The following is a 10,485-nucleotide window of genomic DNA, read 5'->3' as shown; positions in this document are numbered from 1 at the left end:
AGAGAACATAGCTAGGGAGCTTCTATGTATTCGGCATCCGCTGTGGTTCTCAGGATAACTATATGTGATTTTATAGCACACACACATGCCGGAGAGGAATCACTGTTCCTAGAACTGACTTCCAGCTCTGGCACTGTGTTTTAAGGAAGAGATTGACAGATTGAGAAGAAGATCACCAAAAGAGCAACCAAGGTGACAGGGCGCCTGGGAGGAAAGCCCCACGAGGGATGGATTGGAGGTGTTGTGTATGGAGAAGACAGGCTTGTAGAAGACATAATAACTGTCCTCCAAGATCTGTAGGGCTGTCATGTAGATGATGGGGCAGAATTGTTCAGAGTGTTCCAGAAACAAGGCAAGAAACAAAGCATTGAAATTACAAAGGAGGCAGAAAACAGCTGGACATCAGAAAAACATGGAAAGCCCTGTTCAACAATGGGCTGCTCTGCCTTGGGAGACAATGAGTGTCCTTCACGAGAAGTATTTAAACAGAGGCTGGAGGGTGATGTGCCAGAAATGCTTTTATGGTGGTCTGCGTGGAGAAGGGAGCTAGTCCAGGTAGTAACCCTCAAATTCCTTTCCAAACGTTACGTTTGATCCTACTGTTACATATGCCTCCTGCATTAATGAAAACAAACAGATTCATTCAAGGCATCTAGGTTTCACACCCATCCCTCTCCCACCACTTTCTATTGACCCAAAAGCATCTCCTTAAAACATTGCAGAACCAACAAATTCCAAATAAAGACAGATCTACGACATTCCATACTTCCTTCTGTTCCTGTAGAGAAACTCCCTGGAACTTTGTTGACTCCTCCGTCGTGAAATGTGCAAGGCCTCCAATTTCTTCTCCAGACCATCACAAATTGCCTGGTTGCTAGACACACAAAGGGCCACCCCTGACATTTGACCCTTGAGAAGGAAAAATCAGCCACTGGCCACTATGGTTGTCCACCATCCTTCTTTCTCAAAGACGACCACTCAAAAAAAAAAAAAACCCACAACCTTGGTCTTTGTGGGCAAGTTTGAACAGGCAACAACATGCAGGTTCACATCTCCAAACCCTCCAGCATGAGAGGGGTTTTTGTGCCCCTCCCAGCCCCCAAACTGGTCTGAACAAGGAAGGGAGTTATAGGCACCAAACAGAGTGCTGAAATCCTCTGGGTTACAAAGTGGCTGGATCCCTTCCAGATGCAGAAGAGGGTTTCCCATCATGTTAACACTCCTTGTGAAAGGACTTATCTTTTCCCTTTCTCTATCTACCATGGCTTAAACATGGAAGTGTGACTATTATTCCCTCCCGCTCCCCCACCCTCATCTCCCCAACTCCAGATCTCCCAAGAACATTGCATTGGCAACTACCCTGGGAGCATCTGGTAGGGAACGGATTGTGCCCACAGTATGGATCTACCCCTCATCGGAGTTGCGTTTGGGGGTTCCAGGACAGATGGTGTTCCTTCCAATTTTCTCCCCATTGGCCACCAAATGCCTTCTCCTACATATGTTGGCATCGCCTACTCTGTTCTGTGAAACTTTAATTTGGGAGACCAGTTTACAGCAGCGACCGACATCCTAGTGAATCAGCTCTCTGTAAATGCTCTAGTTAATATAACTGTGCCCGTAGTCAATAAATGACAGATGAAGAGTATCATCAATCAAAAGACTTGGCTAAAGCCATGGCAGCACCATGTACTCTTACGTAGGAATAGAAGCCCCCTCCCTGAGGTCAGTACGGTTCCCACCTACCCACCACGCCCTAAGAGAGACCCATAAGTCTCTCCAAACCTGTCTTTACTCCCAGGCCTGGGATGCAATGGCAGCTGAGCTCAGTCATTTTGGGGGGAGGCATTGTGTCTTTCCATTTTGGTTTCTTTTGTTACACTGTTTGTGATTTTTAGAACATAAACCATCCAGACTCATTTGGCAGCCTCTAAATTATTGGGCCTGGGAGTCAGGAGCAGGGGAGGGGGGAGAACTGAGCCTCTCCATTGGTTAGGTTGACTTGTGACTTCTGCATAATAGCCAGCATCTGCTTGGTGAAGTTTTCAACTCAGACAAGATGAGCCCAGACAGCCAGCTAAAAGGCAACCTTCCCAACACGGAACCCTTCCAAGTCACTTGAACCCCAGTTTCTCTTTGGCTGTGCTAGATGAGACTTCTGGAAGTTTTTAGCCCATCTGGAGGGCACCTGGAGGGCAGAAGGAGGAGATCTGATTCTGCCCCCAGAGACAGCAGGATGCTTCCCTTTCAGCAAGAGTTAACAAGAGGCTCAGCAATGCCTCCCGGGAGGCCTTGATCCCAGCACCCCCTACATGTTGCAAAGCGAGCATCTGCGACTCCTTTGCCCCCGTTGCCTGCCCTCCCTTTGCTGTCAGATGGCACTGGGGTCCCCAAGTCTTCAGAGCTGCTGCTGGAGCAAACCACATTCAAGGAGACATGAAACAAACAGGGAAACAGAGAAGCAGCTGGCTGTAAAAGGAATTTTTGATCACAAGCCCTCTGTCCGCTCTGTGCTCGGCTCCCCTGAATCCCCTGGGAAGCCCCCTCCTCAGATACAAGGCTGCCACGTGCCTCTCATCCACACAGGGCTCTTCCTTCCCCCATCAGGCTGCCCCTCCTTGTCCCCTGCCCTCTTCCATCTGGGCCTGTCTCTTCCAGCCCCCCCCTTCCCCAGGAAGCCCATCACTCTCCTGACACAGGCCCTCCACTCTTCCAGAGGCCTAAAAGGTTCTCCCCATAGGCCTGAAATGTGTCACAAGGCCTCTTGTGATCTGGTAGCAGACTGAGGGCTCTGGACTCTTGCTTTCTGATGACCATTGACGTTCTGATGAATGTCAGATGTCCATTAGTTGGCCTATATTATTTTGTAAATCCAACTCCATCGTGACTCCAGGTGGCAAGCAATATACACAACTTTGAGCCATTCACATGGCACCCAAAGAAGATCCAGACCAGAGCAACCCCCGTCTTCCAACTCAGGCCAGTCATTTGGGGCCGGCCACCCACCCCACCCTACCCCAGGCCCTGGGAGAAGATCTTGAGGGACCATCTCATGGACGTCGTGATTCTCTGGTTTGCATATATTTTTAATAAATATGGAATCTATTTCAAGCCTTAAAACCATCCCCGTGTGCTGAGCCAATCCAGTCCGTTGCTAATGGCACGTGTCCAACCTTAGAAAAGCATCTGAACCAGCAGCACCCATAGTTCACTCTTTGGAGGCTCTTCTCCCCATTGTGAGGTGGGGAGAAGGTGGGGGGGGGGAAGACTAGAACCAGAGACAGATTTGGTGTATCAGATCCAAGGGACCCGCCCTCTTTCTTCCCCTTCTTCCCTATCACCACAGTACCACATCTCAGGGCTGCGCTGATTGCCCTTGATTTGATTCCTTGGAAGATGAGGATCCTGTCTCTGCAAAGCAGGGGGTGGGGTGGGGGCTGCTGCAGATCCAGCTGCACTCCTTCTTTTCGCGGCAGAGTGCCAATACACTTCACAGAGTGGCTTCAAAAGGTTCCTGGATGAGCCTTTGATCAAAGCACCCTTTTAAGAATGGCACGGCCCTAATGCACATGCTTATTCTTTTGCAAATAAGAGGTTTCCCAGAGTGGGGAGGAGAGAGACTGCTTCAGAAATGATCCAGGGCTGGCACCACGAGGCTCACCCAGACAATGCCACCTTTCTCAGAGAAAGACCTTGGGCTCGCTTGGCTGGTCCTGAAGAGAAGACCAAGGGGCTCTGGCCAGGCCCATGGCTTCCTGGTGAAAATGAAGGAGAGCGTCCCAGAGCACTGAAGCTGGGCTGGGGATGTCTGTTCCCTAATACCATGACCAAGCCCTAGAAACAGTGGAGCTAAAGAAACGGGGAACTCCCTTACAGTAGTGGGCAAATGGAATATTCCTTTGGCCCAGGAAACCAAGAGCTCCATCTGCCCTCTTCTCAGCCGAATCACCCTCTCCTAACACTATGATTCAGTTCCACATCACAGCACCTTCTGGGAGGGCAGGGAAGTGCTATCTCTCATGCCCCAAACATCACAGGGGGTGGGGGTGGGGGGGAGAGAGGTGATTGCAGGGGTCATTTTGGTGAAAACTCGAGGTGCCTCCTCGAGTTCAGGATGCTGGAAGAGGCCCTTTTGCATCTCTCTTGCTTTTTCTCACCTCGCCTGGGACTGAGCATCCGAGGCCAACGTCTTTCAAACCGAGCATATTCTGAACGTCAAAGGCCAACTTTGCAGCCATCTGCTTTGCCATGCTGCCCTTCTGTTCCTTCTAGCTGGGGGTCTGGAGCATTTCCCTCCCAGCTCTTGCCTTGTTGGAAAGGATTCTTACAATGTTTAGCTCAGATCAGAAATAGCAAAGTCATGTCTTCAGTTTATGGGTCACACACACACACACAAACACACATCCACTGTCCTGTTGAGGTGGGGGGTTCCAAGAGGAGCCCCCCCACCCAACTGCTTGTTTCTGCCCATCAACTTTGTCCAAATGACAGCCAAGCAAATCCGCACTCTGAAGGCTAATAACGGGAAGATAAATCCATCAGGGATTCAACTGGCAACCTTACGAAGGGGCATCGCAAATCCTTTTTGAAGATTGTCATCCCTTGTCACAGAGGGCCAGGGTCAGCCTGTGTAATTTTGCCTGTCTCAGGCAGAAAGAGGTTGGGGTGACAAGGAGAGGAGAGGAAGGCCTCCATCCAGACGTTTTGGAACAGCAGGATGGAAAGAAGGGGCTTGCCCAAAGACAATGGAGGGGCTCAGCAAAGCTTCATTGGGGGGAAACATGGGAGTTGCAAGAAGTGGGGATGCAGAGGCAGCTCCCGTGGCTGCCAACCACAGCAAAGAAGTCTTCCTGCTGCTTAGACAGGAGAACCCAGAAGGGAGGTCTTGGGACGTGGATGAGAAGGATCCCAACATCCAAGCTCGAGTCCAGAGATCCTGGGCAAAGGACTCAAGTCATCAGGGTGTGGCTCTTGGGCAGGGCCGGACTTTGGCTCACTGGACAGCACCACCTGACTTTTTGCTACCAAGCAGGCAGCACCCCCACTGGCCAAAATTGTGTGGCTCATAAAACAGCCAAGTCCCTCTGGATGGAAGAAGCCCAGAAGAGAAGGAATCTGTCCCTATGCACATATTCGTTGAATGCATGTGCGGTTAATATATCTCTATATAGACACCTTCTGGAAACACTGCACCACCGTCCTATCAATTTCTGACATTCACTTTCTGCTTGTGTACATTTCCTCCGAGCGGAGCTTTGTCTGTCTTGCCTACACATTCAAAGCTCTGAAGTGTCTGTCAGTTTCTCTCTCAGCTACTCCAACGTGCCGGCTGGCGACACCCAGAGAGCTGTTCTGGGTGAGTCTCTTCCTACCTTCTTTTCTTAATTAGTGATTCTGTATTGCTGGGCAGAGCTCTTGGTGACGACGGCCTTTTCAGAATAATTTTCAAAAACAAGACACAAATAAGTGTGTAAGGGCTATGCAACGGCTGACGCTATTAGCAAAAGGCTCAGACGCTTGGAAAAGGCAGGGCTGGGGTTTTTTTTAGTCATAAAAAAAAGCTTTTGCCTTTCTGGGAGGGTAGCTAAGGTGGATTTCTGGAAGGCAGTGCTGGGTGGAGGATGAATATTTTATGCTTTTCAACGTACTAGAATGCTGGGAAGAGTCGAGGAGTTTCTCTCTTGACTGGGAAAATCAGTCAAAACATTTATCAGAAATCTGTATTGCTGGGCTAAGCATTACTGAGAGCCAATCGCTGCAAGATTGGAAGATGCGGAGAGACCTGGCCCATAGAACTGCCAAAAGCCAGTCTTGACTGAATGGATAATATCTTCTTCTTCTTCTTCTTCTTCTTCTTCTTCTTCTTCTTCTTCTTCTTCTTCTTCTTCTTCTTCTTCTTCTTCTTCTTCTTCTTCTTCTTCTTCTTCTTCTTCTTCTTCTTCTTCTTCTTCTTCTTCTTCATCATCATCATCATCATCATCATCATCATCATCAATGTCTGCATGGCTAATCAGAGTGAGCCAATTCAACGCAGGCTTGTCCTGGGTGCCTCCATGGAGATGTTCCAAGAGAAAACATCAGCATGGAGAGTCCCATGGGCAGCTCAAGGAGGGACCACAAAGACCAGCAAGAAGAGTCAGAAGTTGAGGTTGAGTGGAGAATCTCACTAAGCCAAACCAAGAGGCTACGTTCATTTAGATGGGGCCAAATAGAAATGGCTATGTATTATTCTTAACGTGGAGTTTCTTGGAGAACTGCTACTTGAAGCTAGATTCCAGGTATACTTAAATACACGTATTCTCCTTGGCTGATCTCGGAGGCTCCCAAATTCTTCTTCTCCTCCGCTGACTATTTTTGACCTTTTTCATGTTTATTGGGTGCTCTGCCTCCCTCTCAGGCTCCGCACAGATGAGCCACCGGCTGCTTCTGCTGCTTCTGCTGGCATGAATCCAGTCCTCGGATAGTCCATGTCGCTCTGGGTCAGACAGAAAAGTTGTCTCTTGAGGGGTTCCAGCAAATTTCCCTTCACAGCAGACCCCAGGGGCAAAACTGCCTACTTCTGGGAAGTCACTCTGGCTTTTCAGTAAATGAAGCCTGAGCTCTCCAGCTTGGATCTTCTGCAGCAGAGTTTGCTTTAAGCCTGATGTGTTTTTATAGTTCCTCTGAAATACAACCACATTTCCACCTTCTCTTCATGCCTCCCAGGCAACCTCAGGTGATGGGTGGTGGGTGTGGGGTTGCACCCGAGTTTACAGGGATTGTGTTTGTTCCAACTGCAGGACAGGAGAACCCCTGATGCAAAACCATGATGCTTCTGTCTCTTCTGAACTTCTACCTCCTCCTTGTCCTCCTCCCACTGAGTCCACCTCTTTCTGGGATTTTGGCAAAGAAGTGGCCCACCTCCACCCCACCCCAGAGCTCATGGCCCTTAAATGGAAATACTGCCATCCAATCTCTTTTCTGGCTGAGGCCAAATCAGAAGGATACCCCCCTTCCCACACATTTACTCCTTTAGCCCAAGAAAGTCTTCTGTTAGATTTTGTCCCTTGGTTGCTGGAGGTGGGTGGGAAGAAGGACACCCGAGGACCTATTTCTGAAAACTTACCAACTTCACTCCACTGTCTGCCAGCTGCACTTCAGGACATTAAGTAGACTCAAGTTCTCTTCTTCATCCCCTCTTGCGTTAGGGTTAGGATTGTAAAGCCCTCTTCCCTTTTTTTGTCTCACCTCCTTTGTCCCACAATTTCTGGGACTGCAATCCACTAGTTATTTTGCATCCATTTTATTTACTAACTTGGCCTTATCTCCTCTATAGTGATGGCTCCACAACCCTGAGATGGCTCCAAAATTTCCTGCAGAATTTCTTCGCCTAAAAGGGCTACTGCAATCCCTTCCCCTTCTCAGCACCTCCCCTCTTCCCCCCTCCCCCACGCCCCCAGCGAGAAGGCCAGTGGAGGGGCTCATTTTGTAGTGAAATAAATCTTCTTTCCTGCCAACCAGCTCAAGTGTTGTCTGGAGAGACCCAAAGTGAAGACCACATTTAGAAATCTCATTTAAGCTAATACAAAGAGAGGACTCTGGGGTGGGGGGAGAATTAATTAATTTTACACAGTTGCAGATACTTTTAATTAAATAGGAGTGTGCTTCCTTTTTAAACCCATATTTTAAAAAACCCAAACCTGGGCTTTTGTGCAACTTCGGCGAATGAAAGAAGGAGTTGCTGAACTTATTGGGGAAGAAAAGAAATCTATTGAAGCCAGAGGGGAGAATAGTCAGCGGCAGAAATTGGTGGGGTTTTTTTGGCTTTTATCAGGGTGCAGGTTTGGGTAGGTGTGAATGTGTAGGTTGGGGAGGGGTGGAGCAGGAATGAAATTCAAAAATTTTCCCTACTGGTTCTGTGGGCGTGGCTTGGTGGGCGTGGCAGGGGAAGGTTACTGCAGAATCTCCATTCCCTCCCCACTCCAGGGGAAGATTACTGCAAAATCTCCATTCACCCCACTCAAGGATATTGCAAAATCCCCATTCCCTCCCCACTCCTAGGGGAAGGATATTGCAAAATCCCCATTCCCACCCCACTCTGGGGCCAGCCAGAGGTGGCATTTGCTGGTTCTCTGAACTGCTCAAAATTTCCGCTAGCAGTTCTCCAGAACCTGTCAGAACCTGCTGGATTTCACCACTGGGGTGGAGAAAACATGATGGAAGTTTAATTGCAATGCAAAAGAAGTTGTGTCATTGGCAAGCCTGGAAAAAGATGGTGTGTTGGTCCTCTGTGGAAGGTGTTGCTGACAGGAGAAAGATGATCTAGTTTGCCTCGGAAAAGGAGATGGACTGGGTGACATTTCTGAGGCCTCATGATCCAACAAACCACCAGATGGTTTCCTGACCATCACCCTCTTCCCATGAATGCAAGTGGCCTGCAGACCAGTCAGTTCCAGACCTGGCTTCTTAGCCTGTCATCTAAACCAGAATAATTGGTCTTGTTTCGAGGGGAAAGTTTCATTTCACTTTCAACAAAATCCCAAAGAAGCCGTCCACCTCTGGGGCCTTCACCTCGCCCCCTCTTGGGAGAAGCCAGAGGGGCTTCTTTTTGTTCTGGTGGACAGGACCCTCTGGGTGAGGTTCATAAATCAACGAAGGAATGAGGTCAAAGTGGGCATCTTGGTTTGTTGCAAGACCTAGTCATTGTTGGAGGAAGGGGCTCATAGTACCCACGAGTAGCTGGTTGGGGCTGAAGGGAGTTGCCAATATATTCCACAGGTCCAGCTGTAGCAGAGCAAGCACGAAGCACCTCTGGCAGTACCAGGAAGAAGACGGAAGCCTCCACCCCCCCCCAAAAGGCTCCTTGCCTTCCCTGGGGAGCTCACACTTTCCACATTGATTCTGCCATGTTGCTGTTTTCTCTTCCTTCTCAGAGAAGCAGTTCCTTTAATTTCAGCTGTGAAAATGCACCGGGCAGATCAAAGTCTGATTTTCCTCCACTCTCCACAGCTGGCTGTCCTTTCCTGATATTAAACAGGCTTGCAAACCAGTTTGGGCAAGCATTGCCAGCAGGACACCTGATTGGGGTGACGGTGGGTGGGAGAAGAGGCTGCAGATGAGCTTCAGGAAATTGCACCTCATGCAAGAACCTGCAAATATGAATTTCCAGGCTGCTCCTACTCCCCCTGAGAAAGGCATAGCTTCCTGCCTAATTCTGGCCCGTCCTTCCCACAGGAAATCTATGGCTATGTAATCTCACAGGACTGACCTTGGGAGATGGTCCATCTCTGCGGCATGTGAGCTGCACCAAGGTTGTCGGAGGTCCATCTTCACATGTATTGTTGTAAATTAACCACCTCGTGGGCAGATGCTCCTGCTCTTAGAAAATAGGAATCATGGAAAAATGAGTCATTCATTGAATCATCCTGATGGAATACATGGATTTCTAGACAGATGGAATCTAACCTGGTTCTCTGTTTTTACAGAACACATCAGTTCTGCCTTGAGTATGTTACTTTTACAAAGTGTTTAGCAGTGGAATTAGGACACTTAGAAGAAAGGCAGCCATCTCGGCTACTAAAAAGGTATTTCTATGCATCTGGGCATGAATAGTTGTCCCATTTTCTTACAAAAAACCTGGGGCTTTAATTTTGAAGGCCAAGACTTTTGTACCCAACTGTTGTAATTCAACAGCTTTGGTTAAAGCGAAGCAACTGTTTCTTAATTCAACAGAGTGGATGAAAGCAAAGCCAGTTTGTCCAGAAACATGGGTGACCACACACAGATGGCTTTATCATCGCCCCCTGCTTGACAAATTCTTTTAGACATCTAATGGCTTTCTCAGAAATTCTCGACATACAAAGAACTATTTTTATACCATCATCTGTTGTCTTGCAAGCTCCAAAGTTGGTATCGAATTTGAAGAAGATTCACAAAGACAAGAAATGAAACCTTGGTCTCTTAGCTCAGAATTGTCCATGCTGATAGCAGATTTGGGGATTTTCAGAATGAGATTTTGATAAACGAGGAGGCCACTTTAGACCCTCCTGCATTACGTGAGAGATGCACCCTACCAACTGGCCACAGCCCTTTCTCCAGGAGAGGAGATATTATTAGAGGCTCCCAATCATCTCACACACAATCACAGCTGACTTGATTTCAAATAATATGATACTTGAGTTGACAAAACCAGATGAATGGTTGCTAAGCAACTGAGTAGGCCAGTGCCTCTAATATGCGTAGGGTCAATAACGCTGGTTACCTGAGTACTGGGACTGCGAGCATGGGCCCACTTAATATACATACGACCACCTCCTTCTATGTCCTTCTCTCCCTCTGGAACAGATTGTGGGTCAGTCAGACAGAGGGGAGTCCTGGGGCATGGACTGCCATTGAGGGGAGCAATCAGATTCCAAGGCTAGCAAGTGCCCAGGGTCTGTGGTAGGGGAGGAAGCATTCCCTGGAACTCTGGGTTTATCTCTCATCTTTTCTCTCTCTCTCACACACACA

Source organism: Pantherophis guttatus, chromosome 9 (genome assembly GCF_059756535.1).
Source record: "Pantherophis guttatus breed Tessera chromosome 9, ASM5975653v1, whole genome shotgun sequence".
Taxonomy (NCBI): Eukaryota; Metazoa; Chordata; class Lepidosauria; order Squamata; family Colubridae; genus Pantherophis; species Pantherophis guttatus.
The sequence above is the reverse complement of the archived record's forward strand: the minus strand, read 5'-3'. Positions refer to the sequence as shown.